The following is a 22190-nucleotide window of genomic DNA, read 5'->3' as shown; positions in this document are numbered from 1 at the left end:
CTGGAATCTTGTTTTATTCATATGAATGATTATTCATATGAATGAATGATATTCATATGATCTCTTGTTAGCGACTTTAGTTCCTCACAACCTCTGCATAACGCGTGGAAATGAACTTTAGTTGATTTGCCTCTCTCAGCCACAGTGATTTTTTACTTGTTCTGTTTTTTCATCTTTACTTTTGTTTCACCCTCGGGGCTCCAACAATTTTTATAATTTTGTTTCTAACCTTAATTTTCCATTCTTCGTTGGCAACTTTACATTTTATAATTCAAATTACTTTTGTTTCTTCTCCTTCACACCTGTCTTGAGAAAAAGTCTCGTATTTTTTTGAGTCCTTGAAACACGTCGGCTTTTATTTCCATCAGCAAATTTTTAAAGCAAATGAAGATTTCAATCACGTAACATCTTACCACTTGAGTTTTTTGGGCATTTTTTATTTAATGAGTATAGTGTTACCAATAGATAGAGAAAACCCCGAATTTATAGTTCCACATACGAGAAATATATGTATAGATAACAGATAAGCACAAATATAAGTCTTCATAAGGTCAAAATCATCGCATCAAGTCATGTAAACCTCTAAAAGGTTCTGAATGCCGCGTACGTCACTTATCTTTTCAAACACAAATAATTAAAAAAAAAATATTTTTTCAGTATGCTTAAAGTGTGAATTATAAAGCAAGTACTTTTGCATTTTTTTACCCTATAATTGCTTTGTTTCAGGAAACGGGCGTGTTATAATATCAGTTATAAAATGTTTTAAAGCGGTTGTTGAAGTAGCAGTTCTGTTAAAGATGAATTGACATTTTTAATTTCATTTGAAACATTTACAACAATTACAACTTAACAATATTTTTTTTAATCAAATAGTAAAGGTTAGTGGGAAGTAAAGAAGGGACTTACAATAAGAAGAAGGTAAATAAAGTTTTGAAAAACACACAAACCGTACCAACAAAAAATTAAATATATATCTTTCAATATGAGAGAGAGATTAATGTTATCCAAACAGTACTGAACGACGAAACTTTCATATAAGTAACTAATGTAATATTTGATGGTTACAAAAGCATTTCAGAAAGGTCCCAGAGATATTTCTTTGATGACTACCATCTTTATTAAATTTTGACATCGAGAAATTAAAGGTTTTACTTTCGTTGCAAAAATAAACTTTATTTTTTGTTTATTTTAGGGACATAAGAAACGGGGGTCAGGAATTTCTTAAAATCCTCTTGTATGATATAATGGATACAAAATAATATGTAAAGTAAGTGAATTCTTAATTTCAACTTAATTTATTGATTATATTCAAACTTTGTAGGAGAAATTAATATGGTTAAAAATCAAATTTATTTTAAATAAAAAAGATGCTTTTCAGAAAAATCAAGACAGAATACAATTTTTAAATGCATTAGAATTAAAAACTAATAAAACATTTAAAGGAGTGGGGACTAATGTGGAAATTTTTTTTTACAAATGCGCCAAGAGATCTTACTAATATTTACTATCTAATATTATTTTACTGCAATGTTAACGTTTTTCCTCATTTCGGATGTTACACAGACTACATTGAATAAATATTTTTAGTAAATATTAAAAAAGTTGCTTTGGACCGTCTTGTCATGGAGCTAGAGTAGACGCTTCTAAAAACTTTTGATTTAATATATTGTTTTTTATAAAAAATCAACTAAATTCAAAATAAAATTAATTTTACTCTTAAAATACAGGCTTGAGTAAATGATCTTAAAAATTTTAATAACAGTTAAAGTATAATCTTAAAAAAAGACTTAAATTCCCTATTTCTACTATTTTAGAAGAGTTATTACTTTAATATGTAAAGTGGAAGCAAATATTACTACTCACCCAGACCACAATAGACAGGAACAACCTTTACCACAAAGCCCAACAAAGCTGGGAAAACGTTCTGAATTAGAGAATGAATCAGCATTCGCAAATCAATAGTAGAATTCTTGTAGAATCAAGAGTAAAACTGAGGATAAGTTTACCTTCTCAAAATTCATTTTACATATTTTTTGACAATTACTGAAACAGTGTGTATTAGTTCCTACTTTTATACACTTTCGTTAACACTTTAAAACTAAAAAGATCATTAAGTTTTCAACTCTAAGTAAATAGCACATTCGAGGGCATGGACAAAGTTAGAATGAATGGAAAGGCAAAAACAAAGTTTACAGTTAAAGCTAAAAGATGCGAATTTTTTGCTAATTTATCGCATCGTCTTATTCAATCTTAAAAAAAGCAAGCTTGACATACTAATATTTCTACAAAGATTGACAAAAAAAAAACAATTAATTATTCAACTTTTCCATGCCAACCAAATGAAAACTTAACTTACTACGTTTACCGTAAGGTTGCCTGCTATCTGGGTAGGATTTCATTTTTGGTGTAATAAAAAGGATTTTCAGTCATTTAGTCACAGTTATATTTAAATTATTTAAACAAATATATAAGACCCGTTGATAGTCTAAGGAAATTTTTAAGTGGCAAAATTTAACAATATCTTTGAATCCTTAGCGTTATTACACTTTATAAATAGTCACGGTAGATACTTTTGTTGCTTCTCTAAATATGTAAATTTTGTATCAAGGTTTCCATAGTTCTTTGAAAACGTTTTACAGTTTAAAAGAAAATAAGTCAAGCATCAATTGCGTAATACATTTTTGATCACTCAATACTTTTTTTCGCAAGGGAAATATGTTTGCATGATTATAAATTTGCAAATGTACTATTGTACAGTAAAATATCATAGGGCTGTAGAGAAATGTTGCCATTGTGGGCACACCATAGTCTTATGGCAAAATTTTGCATTATGAAAGTTCCATAGGATATTCCTATGTGGTTTTACTTATGATAAAATGTTACCTTCCACTTTAGCCTATACGTATGGCCAAAATATGTCCTACACATGTGTTAAAAATTTACCATATGTTTTTGACAAAAATGTATGGTAAAATTTTACAGCAAGCAAAGCGCCATAGGATATCCCATGGTATTTTTTATGGCTAACCGATGGCAAATTTTCTTAAGAGAACTGAGGGTTAATATAACATAATTGAGGGCTAATATCTTTAAACCTTAAAGTAATTCCTGATATCATCAAAATAAATTTACGATTATTAAAAGTTTCTATTATTCTTAACACAACGACACCCTTCCATACGGAGTGACCACAATAGTCCCAAATAGTCTTTTTTTTTAACCGTTAATTGAAGAACACATATAATGGGATTCTTTTAATAAGTAATAAGTATATACATTAATAACATAACTCCCATTTTTAAAAACCATGAATAAAAATAGTCTGAAGCATCTATTAAAACAAAAATTAAGTGGTTACTTAGAAAGTTCCGAGCCACTTTAAAGATAGAAGGTAACTAATTCAACGTAACTGGAAGTAAACGTAACTGACAAATGAAAACAGAATAATTAAAAACTTAACGGTTTAACTATCCTTAAACATTGTTTCCACATTTTATAAATTTTTACCATTTTAAATCACATTTAAATTACTCAAATATTACTAGATAATCTAATGCTTAAAAATATTACTAATTAGTGTTTTTCTTCTTCAAATTATTATATTTAAAATTTATTTTATTTTATTACAAGGAGCAATAAATAGATTAATTATAAAATGAAAAGAAAACTGCTATTTCTAATTTTTAGTTTGATATATTATTTAATAAATATAAGAATTGTGGTTTAAATATCAACTTATATATGACAAAAAATAATTAATATCATTTATAATGGCTTTCAAAGAGGCAAAAGTTTAAAGTTTACAAGAAAAATAGAAATGTGTCCCTGAAAAGCTTATTTTTTAGATAATTTTTTATTACTAAAATACTCGTTTATTACTTTTTAGCAAAATCTTCGCCAAGCTTCATTCCTTTCGCCAAATGTTAAATTTTTTTTACTTGTAATGATCCCATTGACTGACAATAATTTGATTTTGTTCCTTTCTTGATTGAAATTAAAAACAAGTAATGGCGATTAAATTGGAAAAGAATTTTCTTCTTTAATGGCCTGTAAAACTCTGTCGTAAAATTTTAATGGTTCTCTTATCATAGTCAAATTTAATTTATTTTTCTTAAGAATCCACATTCAAAGAAGAGACTAAGGATTGATTCTTAATCATTACAGAAGAATAAGTTTTTCAAAACTTTTTATATCGTTTTATAGAAATTTTTAATTTAATACAAATGGATTTTTTTTCATCCATTCCATTAAGTCTAAAATAAATGAAGATGGCCGTGGAAGAACGGTTTATGTCCATTTTTTCACATAAACAACGATTGGATCACCACAGTGGCCTTTTGAAGATTACTAAGTTTTAAGAAATCAATAACATAAAAAATAAGTTTGCCCCGAGAGTTATTACGCAGTGAAGATGTGGCATACAAGAGAAAGACTCTTTTTTTAAATTGCTTAGAGCATGTGGCATTTTAAAAATTTCATTCCTAAATCTTAATGGTCATTTTTCTAAAACAGTTAATTTCTAACAATTCTAACTAATTTCTAACGCTTAACTATTCAGGAAAACATAATCAGTGTGAGGAAAGAAATTGAGCAGTGAACAATTTTATTACATTTATGACTTTTTTTTATAAATTTGAATAGTATGATTTATTGCATATTAATAAGTTAAAAATTAATGCATCCTTGCAATGAGCTATAGTTGCATTTCTGAAATCAATATATATATATATATATATATATATATATATATATATATATATATATATATATATATATATATATATATATATATATATATATATATATATATATATATATATATATATATATATATATATATATACCACTAATTTTCAACATATTAATATGTAATAAGTCATACTATTCAAATTTATAAAAAAAGTCATAAATGTAATAAAATTTTTCACTGCTCAATTTTTTTCCTCACACTGATTATGCTTTCCTGAATATAGTTAAGCGTTAGAAATTAGTTAGAATTGTTAGAAAGTTAATTCTTTTAGAAAAATGACCATTAAGATTTAGGAATAGAATTTTTAAAATGCCACATGCTCTAAGCAATTTAAAAAAAGAGTTTTTCTCTTATAAGGCACATCTTCACTGCGTAATAACTCTCGAGAGAAACTGATTTTTTTATGTTATTGATTTCTAAAAACTTAGTAATCTTCCAAAGGCCACGGAAATCGGTATATATATGTATGTATTTAAATAGCTGAGGAGCGTGCGTTATGTTTTAAACTCATTGTAAAAAAATTTAAAAACTGCGAACCGTAACTTGTAACACAGTTAAAAGTATCAAATTACAGAGTATGTATTAGTTACTTGTCACCGATTAACTTTTAATTCCTGACAAAGCTCAAAATGTGTATTCAAGAGAATGATTACATCTCAAAATATCATTTTTTAACCCTGCATTTTGAGATAGTTCTAGAATACAAAAGCTTACTAAGTATTGAAACACAATAATAAATGTGATCTTCTAACGATAAATACAATATACGAGTAAATAAAGGTGATCTTCTTACTCGTTGAAGTGGTTATATTATAAAACAAAGACTAGAAATTTAAATTTAGCAAAACCCATTATAAAACGATTCTTTGCAAATCTTATCTCCTAGTGCTAAATTTTATTTATTATTTTTTGGCATCATTCTAAAAATTTATTGATCCAATTTAAAAACATTTATTAATTCATACTGCAAGAGCATTTTTATGTTCTTATATTTGATATTTCTGCAAGTTTTATTTTTCAGTTGATAAACATTCGTATAAAATATCTACTTTTTATTTTATTTGTCTTTATAAAATGGGAAATAAACCACATATTTGTTTAAATCTCTAAAGTTCTTTAACAAATTTTTAAATAAGACTTCAATTCATAATTTATTACTACACTTTGAAAAATTTGTTACATCATTAAAATTTGAACCATTATTGTGAATAACTCTGCTGCGACGAGAGGATTAATTGAAGCATGTCTGTTTGAGAAAGTTGAGCCATAAACTATAGTTTGGTCGAACAAGATGAATCAAACCACGAAATGTAATGTAAGATTTTAAGTTGTTCGCTAATATAGTGGAACTTGCCATAGTAATAAAGTTGTTGCTAATTTACACAATGGTACGGTTCCACATCGCATAAACTATGCATTCACGGTGTGCCGTATTGTGTATTGAGTTGCAATTTAACATATATATCTCTTAGCGAGAAATTGTTAAATCCCACTAAAATATCAAACAATGTAGAATGAAATGTTACACCAATCTTAAGCATCCGGGGTATATATTTCACTTATTTATATTAATTTCAAGCTTTTAAGATAAAAGTTAAGCCAATCTCAAAATGTAATTACTAAAACATTTTTAATAAGATCGATTTTCTAAGCAGTTAGAAATTAAGTCCAAGAACAAAATGCGTCTGCATATGTGACCAAGCTTGATAACCATTTTTAATTTAATTATTTCAATCTCCACCAACAATTTGAATAATAGGGTTGGTCTAAGGTTACGCTGAGATAAAAAGTATAGTCAGAACTGCCAAAATATGTTGAGATTTATCATGTTTCTAACTCTACTGGAACACCGAGAAATTAACAATAAAATATGCCTTTAAATCTATGCTGTTTAGTAATAAATGAGATAAAATTTAGTACTTTAATCATGACATCTTCAAGCATGCTATAAAAATCACTTATTTGGTTAAATTTAATTTGGTATTTTTGCTAAATGTGTTGTAATAAGATCTATAATTTTGAGAATCAGCTGATAAACCATTACCATAAGACAAGAAAAATTGCCGAATGAATGGTTTAAAAATATAAAATATAATTTTTTTTTTACCAGAATTGTGTTTTTCTTTTACCATAAAATTCATTACCACTCAAGAACTTTAATTTTCCACAGAATTAATTTCCCTGTGTATTTCATTAATGGTTTATTGGTAAAAATTAGGTATTCATTCTTAGAGATGATGCAAGAACAATACCAGCATATGCACGAAATATTCAGTTTAAATCAAAAAACTAATAGTAACAGTAATCATACGAACTCCTTATCATGCTCTCCAAACCTCCCAACTAGGCCTAATTAAAAGTCTAAATTTCATCCTTACAGATTATCCAATAGTAAGCCCTTCATATGTACTAAATGAAGCGAATGATGGTAATAATCAAATCCCAGCCAGAGATTTTCTCGTTCTGAAACCGATGGCACTTTACATTAGGATGATTCAGAACAACTGAGCATCAGGAAATGCTGTTGTCAAATCAAAGTTTTCAGCACACAGTCTTTAACCCAAAGATCTAAGCCGTCTAAAACTCCGGTCTAAGCCGTGGGAGACAAAGACTACCAACTACACCTACTTTTAGTTGTTATGCTGATTATTGTTTAAAACTTTTTGAAACTTAATATTCAATAATAAAAAAGCTATTTTGTTTTTATGTAATATCAAAATGTATCTTTACTAAGAGGATAACGAAATTTAAATTGTTTAAAATAACACGAAAAGAAAAGCAATTTCAGAATTGAAAATTTTTAACGTTACATTTCAAAAATTCAAAAACAATAAATATTCATATGTGTAACTTATTATTCATAAATGAACAATATCCATACCATCCTTTCATACCGTATGAATCATTAATTATAATGATCTTAATTTGGGGTTAAGAAAAATTCAGTTTATAAATTGTTAATTTGCAAGCATTTTTAAAACATATATAAATCTGTTAGAAAAAAGTCAGAATTCGTAACTTAATACATTCATTTATTTTAATTTTGAAGTTGTAAGATTAAATATTTTCCATTCATTAAATGCAACAAACCCAAATCAAAACACTCCCTTTTCATTTTAATATCCCTTAAGAGTTTTCAGATACTTGGATGCCAACAGACATACGCTAAAACTGAAAGAAAAATCTGAAAAATGTTAGAGCTTCCCCCGAAATAATCATTCCAAAATATTTATCCTCCCTTATTTCATTAAAATTTGTAAAACACATTCTCCGAGAAGATTATTTTCAGAATCTTACATTCAGGTTATCTTCCTTAATATCCACAGCGGTTCCACCCATCTTCCATGACAATATATATAAGGTCAAATGACGCTTAGAAGGACGTCCGTTCATAAACATCATTAGCGTCATAACAGCGAAGAAGACACTGAATAGGGACGCACCCATAATGCCCCATCCCTATGATTAGGTTCTAGAGAGTTGAAAGCTAGATTCATTCCCATCGTTATGAGCACACGCGCCGAGTTCTATGCAAGAACTGCTAATAAAAGAGGGAAGGAAAAATAAATAAACAAGTAAATAAAAACCTCCTCAGTAACTAGAGTCAGATTCTCCTTTAGCATTTGAATATTAACTTCGGGCAATGCGTATTTAAAAGCTTTGCCTCGAATAAAAAGAACACACAAAAATGACGTTTCGAAAATTCTCCGGCATAACGAACTTTAAACTAAAGTGCAATTACCTGTTCTGATGAGAAAATTGTATTTTTCTTTTCTAGAGCCTTCTTGAGAAACTTTTAAAAGGGATCTTCACCCACCCTAGACTACCCTGCCCCCTCTGAGTCTTCTAATGGACTCGAAGTTGTTATTCTTAGGGTAAAGGCGCGTTGGGTACTTTTATTAAACCCGATTGTGGAAGTAAAAAGAATTATATACGAAATGTCTTTAGAAATTTCGAATGAGATAAAATGGAGCCCGCGGTCAATAATTTTGTTTAATAACAGTATCAGTTCGTTCAGTTTTTTTCGTCGAAATTTTTTAATGAGGTTCCGGAAGTTTCTTGAGAAGATGCGTTACTCTAGATAAGAGCATAAGTAATATGGTGGTTCCGATTATTAAATTTGCTTATTATGAACAGGAATTGACTCTCTCGAAATGAGCTCTCTTTACTCCATTTAATAAGCTCTTATATCGTCATTGGGTTTTAATACATTTATTTTAATATTTTTCTTTAATGTTTAAATTAATATTTTGTTTGTTTGATTTAAATGTAAGTATATTTTACGTGAATAAGGCACTCGGAAAACTAATTAATTTATAATTTTGTGAGCTTAAACTTGCTTTTAAATAAGTTTTAAAAACGAATATTTCAAAGACTAAAAATATACTTAAGAAAGCTTAGTTAGAAAAATGACATTGCAGTGTTTAGTAAATATTATAAAAGTTTAATAGTTTCAAATTAAAAAAAATCAAGGATAAATAATAAATGAAATACATATATGCAAAAAATAAATATAGTTTTAAATCATATCGTCAACAAATTAAAATTATCTGAGAAAAATAGTGTGGTCCAAACTAGTTATTAGGATATGGTGAAATTTACCGTGTTTTTGGCTCCATGGGAACAACAAAAAACTCGGTAATTTATACAGATGTGCTTTTGTAATGATTATAGTAAAAACAACAATAATGGTTTTATAGTATGTGATAAAATTTTTAAATATGGTAAACCTCTAACCTAAAAAATCATTTGTTCAGTTAAATTAATTTTTCAATTTTGTATTTTTTGCTAAATATGTGGTAACAAGAACTGCACTTTTGAAAGCCAGAATTCCGTCATATGAACTAAAAAATTAGCAAACTAATACTTTAATTACCGTATATTTTGATTTTATAAACCAAAACTATTTTTTTTACCAAAAATATCATCACTATACAGTGAGATAATCTTACCAATTTTTTTTACTCCAGGTGATTTTTCGTTAAAAACAGTTTAAATAAAATTCAATTGCCGCTTTTGGAGCAGTTCAAATATTATGTAAGCATCTAACAGGGAATAAATTGATTGCGATTTCGTTATTTTTCCAGACAGGAGGAATTATGCATATCACTAAATTCACTTTGAATGAAAATCATTCCTTGCAAAATTGAAAAGATTAATAATATTTTATGAGAAAAAAAATTCATGCTATTAAAAATAGGCATCTTACATATCCGAAAAGAAAAAAAAGTTTTGAATTTCGTAATTTTTCCGTCACATCAAAAGATATGTCAAAAATCAATACAAAAGTTTATTAAAAAAAACGAATGTGTGTCGTCCGTTTCACTTAAATATATTTTATAAAGTTTTAATTTTGATATTTAAGCTTATTTAACTTCAAATTATATGGTTGAATAACCAGTGATGCTTTCTACAATATGACTTAATGCTGAAGAATAATTCAATATTGCTTTTGTTTTCAATTTATAAAAGTTTCAAAACTTGTAGTTTTTTGTTTCGAATTTTGATAAGTTTAATACTTCGAATTAATAGCATTACTAGAATTTTCATTCTAAAATTATGGTAAGAAAACCAACTGCAGTGTGTCAATTCAATTAATTGTCAAGTTTATGGTAAAGAAAAGTTTTTGCCTTTTGTAGTTTTGAAACAGTTTGCAACTAGAATGGAAGAAAAAAAAACATGAATACAAAACTATACGGTTTTGCAACCATTTACAACTAGCATGGCTTCCAATCCGCAAAAAAGGAATTTAATTGGACGTTGGAGATAGTTTAGCAGTTTTTTGGTGCTGCCATCTATGTGCGAATGACTGTATCCTATTCTAATAGTTTATGGTAGCAAATTTGGGTAAACACAGCACTGCTAACATTTTTGAAGTTATACTTCTTATGCAACTTCCAACAAGGTTGCGTTAAACGTTTAACGCTACGTTTTTATTGGCCGGTAAATCACGTGGTAGGATCCAGTTTTCCCTCATTCATTTCCATATTGTATTGGTTCTCACTAGCATAAAAATAATAAAAGTCATAAAAGTATTGTTTTTCTATAAATATTCTTTTAGTTTGTTTTGATACACTTATAATTTAATAGGGTAGTATTTTTTATTTTCAAAGTTAGTGGATAACAATTGTAAAAAATGAGTGAAAACAATCCCATGAACAATGCGACGGATTTAAGGTTATGTCAAGGTACGTCTCTTATGAATATCAATTGATTGTTAGATTTTCTCTTCTGAAATTACGTTATGACGTATTCACATACATTATTAATGCAAATACATTTACCAGGGCGAGACGATGAGGCAACCACAAGCACTTCCACTGGTTGAAGAGGTCGACGAGGGAAAAATGCTCAATATTACCGTGATTACAGAGCACGGAAGCTAGCGGAGCAGGAAAAAGAGTCGCTGAATAGAACTAGTGATCCTTCTACGACTGCTGACTCTTCTACAATTAACGTCGCAGGTTGCGTAGTTTGATTTCTTCCACGCGGAGGGACTCCACGCACTATTTTTTTTATTTGTAGAACGGATCGGAGGAAATATTGATGTATTAAAGCTCGAAATTGAACCCCCGTTCTGTCGCTCATTGCCAAAATTAGCCCTCTCGGCCATAAAATGCACCCATCTTCAAGGATTTCAGTGACTTCATTAGGTGGGCCAAGTTGGTACGATAAAATTCTGATAGTTTAACCGTATTTGGTGAAAACAGTTATTAAACGGTTTTCTCACAATTAACAGTTTGAATATCATATTATTCATGGTTAGTTGACTGTTTTGTTTGAATATGATAAAATTGCAATATTAAATAAATAGTTATTTAACTATTTTTTTTGAGAAATTTCTAACAGTGTAGCAAGCGAAATTAATCCGAAAATGTATCTGTATAACAGATTAGTTTTAGCCCAATTAAGATGATAACAACTAATTGTTGAGTAAATATACTGCTCTCGTGTTGTACTTAATTGATGTTGAGTCCAAAGAGAATTGATTACGTGGTTTGAGATTTGTAGTGCAGAATAGTTCTCTGTAAGACTAATATATGTAATTGGTTATAGTTTGTGCTACGCCTAAAATTCAGCTATGACAATTTAGGTTATTAGATTATGTATATAACACATTCAATATAACACATTAATAAAAATTTATGTTTGTTTGCTTTTTTCAAGAGATTTAAAATAAGAAGCTAAAACAAAAAACATTTAATTTTAAACGAAATTTTCTTTTTTAGTTTGGGCTTCTTATTTTAAATTTCTTGGGGGAAAAAACATCAATTCTCATTATTTCCATCTGTTGTATTACTCAAAAGTTTAGAAAAGAGAACTGGTAATATACCAAATTCAATTTTCATATTTTAATCTGTATCATTATTAAAAAAAGAATTTTATAATATTATAAAACCTAAAAGGAATTACCATGATCGCTAACACGATGAAATTTGAAACTTAATTTACTAACCTATTTATAAAAACTCAACTGCTTCAACTTGTTTTAGACATTTGTTTAATTGTCTGACGCAGCTTGTAAACTTATTGATATGTCAAACAACATATATGTCATATAACATGTAAAACTGAATTGCTATAAGTATTTACTTATTTTATTTACTACTTAATATATTTAATGTTTAATTTTAAAAATTTCTGAACTTACATATCCATTTACATTAAAAATATCCCCTGTAAAAAATTTTATTTTCAAATTTTCAAATTCACTAATCACAATCTAACTTGTTACGTATTAATAATTCCTTAAGTTATGTAAGCATGTGCCAAATACTAAGTGATGAATATTTAGTAAATTCATTGCTTTCAGTTTTTCAGAACTTTGGAAAGGGCAAATTTTGTTCTCTACTATCTTCCTGGTGCAGTTTGATTTAATTATTATCTTTATTAATGATTATTAAAGTAATACAAGCGCGAATCAAATAATAAGTAATTCAATAATAATAAGTAATAATAATAAGTAATATTAGTAATGAAAGAATATTTTTTTTTTTAGTTTTGCAGCAGTTTGATGAGTGAAATATTTTAATTTTTATCGACACCTTGAGCAAATAAACTTATTTCTTTTAGAATTTATCTCTACTTCAATCTCAACCATCTTTTTTTTTTTTTTGAGATTGTAACAAAAAATATGAGAATTTAATTTCTTCTTTTGTTAAAACATTTGCTGACGTACAAAACAATTTTAAATACATCATCTCTATTAGTGATACTATGATGGTGAGTCTTATAGTTTATTACGGAGACTCCAGGGTGGTTTGGTGCAATTGTTCAAAACAAAAAAGTAAGAAAGATTCAGTTCGTATCTTTTTCGTACTTTATTTGCCATGAAATTCTCCCCACATCACGAGCCACATTGTTATTTTTGTGGGATATATATCCCTCGGATGGTATCTCATCAAGTTATTGTGGTGATAAAAAGAGATAGATGACGGGGAAGAGGCCCTATAAGCTCAATTGTCTGGCCCACCCCAAAAGCATTCTGGCAACCACCTCTTTTTACTGCCTTTAAATTGCATGTTCACGTCAACCCCCTGTTGACGAAAAGCAGAAAAGATATGATTAGACATTTTCATGACTGTATCTCACTGAATGGGATATTTTAGGATACTCATTTGGGAACATTGCTTTAATGTGCTACGTGGCAGATTCGTAAAGTAAGGAACATTTCGTCCGTTTTTTGTTGAGAAGGTGATTTAAATTTAATTATCAGAATTGAATCAACTTATGTAATTTTATGTTATTGAGTAAATCAATAAGGTTACTAGATGCTGAAGATAAAAACCATATTAATGAACTATAATTTAAGAATAAAGAAATTCTCTAACACTTAACTGAAAGGAATTTAAGAATTTAGGGGAATTCATTTATTAAAGACTAAGTCAATTAAATTTAGTAAATATTTTTTGTTTGGTATACATAATACACTGTTGGGATTTTTATTCTAAAATTACGGCAAAATAAACGGCAGAATTCCATCCATCTAATTAAATCTAGAGTTTATTGTTAGGCACAAATCTTTAACTTTACGATTTTGAAACCGTTTACAACTAGTATAGTTAATAAAGTGTGAATACAAAATTACATGGTTTTGTTACCTTTTAAAAGTAACATGGTGCCAAAACGGTAAAAATATAATTTATATGGATATTGGAGCTAAATTATGATAGACTTTTCGTTAGGTAATGAGCATAGGAGTTAGATTGGTGTTGAGTTGTGTTTTATCAGATGAACCGTTTAATGTGGTTTAAATAGTTTCTGATGGTACCATCTATCGTGAAAGATGAAAAATATTAGACAGAATCAAATCTGTGGTACTTCCATCTATGTGTGGATGAGAGTTTCGTATTCTAATAGTCCAGGGTGTACCAATTAAGGATCGTAGGACACTGGAAAATTATGAGTTTAAAGAACGGAAAAGACATGGAGTCGACACTGCGAATTGAACCCCCGTTCAGCCGGCCATGAAAGTTAAAGATCTGCCCTCTCGATATATAGTTTGTACCCTGCTTCAAGGAACTACATGGCTCCATAAGGCTGGAGTGGATATAACTCTGGTTCAAAGTCAAAAAACGAAAACACGATAAAAAGCTAAAAAACGAATATTCTCACAGATAATTGTTTAAATTTAATCTCTTGCTACGGTTGTTTGACTGTTACGGGTGATAATGGCGAAATAACAATTAAAATAATTGTTATTTAATAACTGTGTAACAATTTTTTAACGGTGTAACAATTCTAATAGTGTAAACTAAACTCCACGAAAACATCTTATTAATTAAATAAACGTTGAAAACTATTTGGTATCATTATGCTTTCACCACTTGACATCAAAAGGGTTTTAGCTCCACGATTATAATATGAAAATTTAATAATTTTTTCCGAGGAATTTCTAACAGTGTAAACTAAGATTCACAAAAACTTCTTACTATTTAAATAAACGTTGAAGACTATTTATAAATCCATCATTACGCTTTCACCACTTGACAAGAAAAAGGTCTTAGCTCCACGATTATAATATGAAAATGTTATGAATGCCAACGCTATTCCACAATTAAAATTTTTTATTTACAGGAAACCACATTAATTTAATTATGTATCAAAATAACTACGCTTTATCCTTAATGTTGGTAACAACCATCTTATACATTTAAGTACATGATGTAGTTATATAGAAAGGAATAAAAGTATAAATTATAGGATACTTGATCAATAATGAAGTTAAAACACTTTTCCAGCTTTCCCAGCTACGGTAGCAGACAGAAATTTCAATTTTATAAATAATAGCACTTTTTTTTCTTCATAAAAAGCATGATTTCTATATTTAAAACCATAAAATATTATTTGAAAAATTTTTTTAGCATAAAGAAACAGCGTCATTGGATAGGGATTTAAGGGATTTATAATATTTTGATGCGCTAGTAATTCAATCCTACTAAAGCTTTCCGCTAACAACGGAATGGATGAAAAAAGTTCAGTGTTGCCTAAACATTGCTGTTTTCGTTTCTGCCTAGCAACACATCACACATTACCCAACCATGGTCAGTCACCTAGCTTAATGGCCATAGCAGGAATGTCACATAATTTTGACCCTGGTCAGATGACGTGAGCAGTGCTTGAGATGGTACACCTCTCTAAAAATTTCTTCACTAAAACTGTAATCGTAAGCATTATTTTTGAGCAAATACATTTATACAAAAAATATTTTCATTTTCTGGTATGCTTTCTAGGTTATTTTATAAACATACTATATTTTAATTATTAATACACTTTGCCTCACCTTATATCAGTAATTGTTTTTGATTATCAATTGAAAAATTTATATCATGAAAAGTATAATTAAATATTCATAAATAAAATCATGAACATCATTAAAATGTATCACTCTGTGCAATGAAAAAAATTAATATTTTCACTATTAATTAATGTATTTCGCTTAAAGATTCATAAAAGGGTATAAAACGCATGTGAAATTTAATTCATTTATAATTATGAATGGCACGTGATTGCAATAAGTTTAAACTAACTCATGCTCTTTTTATACCAATGAAATGAAGTTTTCAATTTTATTCAACCATCTGCGTATCTCATAAAATTAATCAATATTTATTGATCATTTTAATATTCAGAACATAGTTTTCAACCATAAACTTAATTTTAAAGTGTATAATGTCTTTTCAGAATTTAAAATGATGTTTATTGGTTAAAATCAGTTACAAATTATGTATTTTTTAATTTCTTGACAACCTATCTATTTTTACGAATAACATCTGCTGCAGTATACATGAGTTTATACAATAATAAAGTCATCAAATGTTCAATTTAATAGATAAAATAAGTTAATCTCCCCATTTAAAAATTTATTAGAGCTAAACCTTTTTCAAAATGCTAAACAAACTTCCTTTCCTCGTTCAGGCGTAATGCTACTACATTAAAAAATAAATTACTATTATTCATGAATATTTAATTTAGAGAAATAAGTACGAAAATATTCGTGAATTGCCGTCAACTGCTAATGAGACTGTTTATGACTAACTATATCCTATGAAAGTTTTAATTAACATTTAATGAAAAAATGTTTTAGCGTGAGTTTTTTTTTCCCGTTAAGGTATTCCTAATTAGCTTGAAAAAGCAATAAGCCCCGCGTATTCTGACTCATAGAAAAATGGTTAAATGCCATATTTAAAAATTAATTTATCTTCCAGACTTCCTTTCAAACTTTAATTCCCATTTTGACATGCTTTAAGATTTATAAATGACTTTAAGTTTTCTTTTTGCATTCAGTATTTTAACGTAAAATGTTTGTAGCATTTTTTATTAAATTAATGTTAGAAGAATAAATTTATATCATAATAATGTAAACTCAGCTTTGTAAATATTATTGGGTTTATATACCATTATTAAATTTAAAATCAAATGATAAATATAATTAATTTTATTATATACACCGAAGAGCCATTACATTATGACCACCCTCCATCTATAACAATGGGCTCGTGCAGGTTTTCATGGTTTCTCAAACATGGTTCTAGGAACAATGTTTTCATGGGGCACATTAGGACCCATAATCCTCATAGAACAATCCCTGACGTCTGTAAGCTACTTGAACATAGTTGCAGACCAGGTTCACCCATTCATGGCAACAGTTTTTCTTGCGGAGATTACCAACAGGATAATACACCATGTCATAAGGGTCGAATCGTCATGGATTGGTTTGAGGAACATTCCAATGACTATCAAGTCACGTCTTGGCCCCCAAATTCACCTGACCTTAATCCAATAGAGCATTTGTGGTCCTACTTGGAAAACCAAATTCGTGCTGCCATTTTACCCCCTCGCAATGTGAGGGAATTGCAGGACCAGTTGGTGAGCGCTTGGTTCCAGATAGACTACCTATCAGCACCTTGTGGAATCAATGCCATGGTGGGTGCTAGCAGTTTTGAGAGCTAAAGATGGTTCTACATGCTATTAGCAGGGTGGTCATAATGTAATGGCTCTTCGGTGTAACTTTGGCATAGTATATTTATTTGCAATATTTTTTTTAAACGTTACACTTTGCTCACCACGGTCCTGGCTAATTTTTAGGCAAAGCATTTTTAAAAATGTCAAAAGTGGTTAATAATGTTCTTACAATTTAATTCAAATGATATATTTACATAAGTTCACTATACCTGTCAGCCATAATTGAAATAATTATTTAAAAAGTTACATTTTGTGACACACAGCTGTTACTAACCTCTATGCAAGTATTTTTTTTAAAAAAAGGAAGAAAAAAAAAGTGCTTAGAAAATATGTATCTCTATAAATTTTAAAGAAAACTAGAAGTTTGGATACGGAGATTCTACTAGATTCTAAAATCACTGATCAAACTAAAAATTGTCATTTTATTTAATAGTTTAAAAGTATTATTTCAAATAATAAAATAAACTCCTATTTTCCTTCCGAAAGTATTCTTCAGAAGCAAATAAAATTGTTGTCAATAAAAGAAATAATAACTCTCGAAAAAAAACAGGGAAAAAAATGTCAACAAAGCAAAGAGATAACGAAATCAAAAGGCTCCGCAAAATGCTCAACTTTCTTACCCATCGTTCTATTTTGCTGTTTTATTGATATCCAATGCAGTAAAAAAAGGGGAGGGTATTACTCCTATTACATCAATCGGGATTTATTGCTCAAAAATTGCTTCAGTAAATCGGATTGATTAATAGAAAATGTCTGCAATTACCTGATTGAATCGAAATGTGTCGCCAAGGGTTTTTAGTTCATGCGATCACAGTCACCGTCAATAACCGTTTGAGAGTAAACCTTTAATGTGCAAAAGGGATTTTCTTTAACGACATTTTATGGAGCTTCAAATATATAATGGACTAAATATGGAGAATGATACCTCTAATACATCTTTCGTCGACAGAGATTTTATATTGCGAATAGAACACTTCAATTGCTTTAAGCCTTTCTTGGACGATATTTTTCTGGATATTATCGTGCTGGAAGCAAAGTGGTAACCAAGGAGATGCTTACATGGAATAAAAAGCTGCTCAATAGAATTTTGCTTATGATTTGAAAAATTAATTTCTACGAGAAGAATTATTATTGGCTAAAATTGTGTTTTAGAATTAAGGGAGTTTTCCGATCTAGAAATTTCAAATAATAGAATTTTTTATTTGAATATTTCTATACCTTATGCTATGGGGTATATATGGTTGAAATCGGTTCGCCCGGAAAGTATTTGTGTCTATAGATATAGTAGTAAAAAAAACGAACCTGATAATATTTACTTTCTTGGAAAAATTGTTTCTAAGTTAAACCATAACATCAGCATCTTTGACCCCCAAACACTGCAAATTTGCTACAATCTAAATAATGTTTTAAATCAAACTATGTTAAGCCACTGTGTCGCAAAATAAAAATTTAAAAAATACGATAGCCTTCAATTTAGAACTATATTATAGTTGCTGCAAATGTATACTATTAAAATTTTTATTCTAAAGTTATGGTAAAATAACCAGCAGTTGTCGGTCCATTCAGTTAACCGTAAAATTTATGGTAAAGAACAGTATTTACTTTTATGATTTTCAAAACACTTTACAACTGGTATGGATAAATGTATTCAAAACTACACGGTTTATTAACCATTTATAACTGGCATGTTTTTAGAACCAAACACGGGAGATTTAACTGAACATTGGTGACAATTTAGCAGTTTTATGTTGCTGCCATCTATGTGTGGTTACGAGTAACGTTTCTAATAGCCCAGGGTCATAAATTGGAGAATGTGGGACGCTGGAAACTCTTCATGTATTGAAGGAAAAGGAGGAAATTTTCTGGTGCCAACACTGGAACTCGAACCCTCGTTCTGTCGGTTATAAGATAGATAGATTAGCCCTCTCGGCTATAAAATGCACCCATCCGCAAGGGACTAAGTGACTTCGATTGGTGGGGCTAGCTGGTGTGCTAAAATTCTGGTTGCTTAACCGTATTTGGTGAAAACAGTTAATAAACTGTTTTTCTCACAGTTAACAGTTTGAATTCCACTTTATTTATGGTTATTCGATTGCTTAAATATGGTAAAATAACAAATAAATTGTTATTTAACCAATTTTTCTGATAAATTTTGAACTGTGTGCACGATATTTTGGATCAATGTTTCCACTTCTGTAATTCTAAGAATGTATAAATTTATGCTGTTATATTAAGCATTTATAACTATATTTTTTACTGAAAGACGCATGAAAAGCACTGGGATAACTTTCTTGTTGCAGTTTCCTTAACATATAGCTTGGTCAATAACAATCAGAAATACTAAAAACTGGACTAGTACGACCTAATTAATAATTGTTCTCTAGTAAGTACTGGTATTTCACATTTTTGTTTATACTTTAGCATGATATTTGTTTCAATAACTATGCTTATGCTTTTAAATTACGCTCTTAAGGTACATAAGCGTGTCTTTTATTTTAAAAAAGACATCTCCAAGTATATTGATGTTTAAATTTGCTGTAATCTTAATAGGATAGTAAATTGATCTACATTATCATATCCTTCAAACCTAATTACACGGCTCTATTGTTCAACTTGAATGATAACATGGTTTTAATGGGATACCTACAAGTAATGTAGTACCACATCTCGATTATGATTGGTTGTTAAACCGCAGCATTTGCTTTTGTCAGCAACTGTTCTTTCCATTTTATTTCGGGTAAGCCAAGCCCGTCAAGTATCAATTCTCTTAAGTGACGCATTATATATTCTTTCCCAAAGATTTCAATTCTTTCACTATATATGATTTACTTAACACAAAGACAGGCATGAAGCCATATAGAACATAAACAAACTAACTATCCATCGAAACTGCCTTTTGCAACAAAAAAAAAATTATATACACTAGTTATAATAAAATACGTAAACAAATAATAAATCTAATTTAAGTAAAAGACGCAAATAAGAAAGAATTAAATTTTAACGAATTTGATGTGCGATACGGTATTGTATTTAATTCACTTTGCGTTAATTAACATTCTAACTTATTTGAAGAAACTTAGCTCGACTGTAACGCACCATCTTGTTTATAAACGATCATCTGGTGCTAAGATCATAGGTCACGTGTCTGTGTATCAGTGATCAGTATTAGTGATGACGAGTTACAAGTATCCAGTTTAACACTTTTGAAGCATTGCAATATATTTGCCTCTTAAAAGGTTCAAGGCACCTTAATTATTGTTCAAAATTAAACCAATTTTTCTAACTAAGTAGAAACAAATCACAGAACGTTTCACTTACCAATGATAATCCAGATTAACTCACTCAACTTAAAAAATAATAATTTCAATTTGGGAAAGTAATATTTACAAGTTGGGAAAGTGAAATATAAGCAATATTAAATTGTTTATCCTTGATTTTGTTACAAGAAAATTTCCAATTATCAACTGTAGACCCTAAATTAATTAATATTTCTGCTCCTCCATATTCGTTAACTAGTACTCCAAAACACTTTGTTTGCCTAGCAAATATTTTAACGTCTTTCATAAAGTTAAATAAAGCAATAAAATTAAAATGCTTTCATGGAAAATTATTTCAAACATGAATATGTTTCTATCACGCTAGTATTTCATGATATTTTAATATTAAAAACAGTAGTGCAGAAGCTTAATTAACTTACATAATGGTGCGAGTAAGCAAGTATGTGATGTCATGAACAAATCTAATCGCCAATGATGTTTCCATTTTGTAGCATTTTTCCATCATCCTCTAACTGTGAGTTAAGAAGTTTTTTTGACGCCTAGAGCAGAGTTCTTGATTAGACGGCGGCTGTGAAAAAAGGAGTGTAATCACAGGAGGGGGCAAAAAGGAAAATTTTATTTCTTTTGAATAGAAAAAAAAACATTAAAATATATATATTTATAACAAACTATATTCATACCATTTCATTTTTATGCAAATTTAAGAGTACATTATTTTACGGTAAAAGAAATATTATTTCTAGCAAAATATTCTTAAATGTAAATGTTACCGTTAGAGATTTAGGAATAAGTTATTCTCAGATTATATAGCTAATGTATAAATTAACTAGAGAGATCTGTTTATGTACCAAAAATTGGTTCCATTCTCCAATTTTTTAGGTAATATACTAACTACCTAAATAGTCTGCATAAATAAGGTCTATGCTGGAACAACAACTGTTTTGATACGCCTAAATCAACATATTTATTTGTTATCGCTATGCAAAAAATTAAGTAACTATGATCAAATAATCACGCATCAACACATAGTTTGATAGAATGAATCACCAAATACTTTAAAACTATAACTCAAAGAACCAAACAGTTTATATAATAAAAATAAAAAAAATTAGAATAGTGTCACGTATTTATTTTTCAATATCGAAAGAATCAAGTCAATTAATGCTATCAAACAATCACAAATTAGTTCAGTTAATAAAAGGAACAAACTTCTGATCTTTAACGATACTGAAACAGTTAATGAGCACTTTTATCTAGGTAAATAGTGGAAAAACACTCAATTCCGAACTTTAACGGATTAACCTAGTTAATCTGTAGATTAGCTCTCCCTCTCTCTCTTTCGTATGCCAGTTACGGCAGAGGGTAGCGATTGTTCTTATTTTCAAGTGGCGCCATCTATGGCCAAGAATTCGACTACTGCCACACCCATTCGTCACACCCGTTTATAGGGCGGATCCATTGATAGATCCGTTCATTCATCCACAGATCGTAATTTTGACCTGAATCAGAGAACGACGCAGATTAGCTAAATGTGCATATCAACGATTTTCGAGCTTTGACGGTAGCTTAAACGGTAGTTTAAAATTTAAAGATTACCGGCTAAGAAATTTAATTTAATATTAGAAGTAATATACTTTAAATATTAGTGGCCTTAATGGTCGAATGCATGCCTCTCTTGGATGAATTAGATTTTTAAA

The 22190-nt window shown here is 29.1% G+C and overlaps 1 long non-coding RNA gene across 1 annotated transcript in view; it reads right to left on the bottom strand.

Moving 5' to 3' along the window:
- LOC139425157 (uncharacterized) overlaps positions 1 to 21059 on the bottom strand; it is a 67786-nt gene extending 46727 nt beyond the window's left edge. Inside the window, exon 1 of the long non-coding RNA XR_011636420.2 lies at positions 20913 to 21059. This is a non-coding gene — a long non-coding RNA (uncharacterized LOC139425157). The remainder of the gene's footprint in view (positions 1 to 20912) is intronic.
- Between the last annotated feature and the right edge of the window lie 1131 nt (positions 21060 to 22190).

Source organism: Parasteatoda tepidariorum, chromosome 6 (assembly GCF_982258835.1).
Source record: "Parasteatoda tepidariorum strain Cologne lab strain chromosome 6, Ptep-v5.0, whole genome shotgun sequence".
NCBI lineage: Eukaryota > Metazoa > Arthropoda > Arachnida > Araneae > Theridiidae > Parasteatoda > Parasteatoda tepidariorum.
This window is presented reverse-complemented; position numbering and strand designations above follow the sequence as displayed.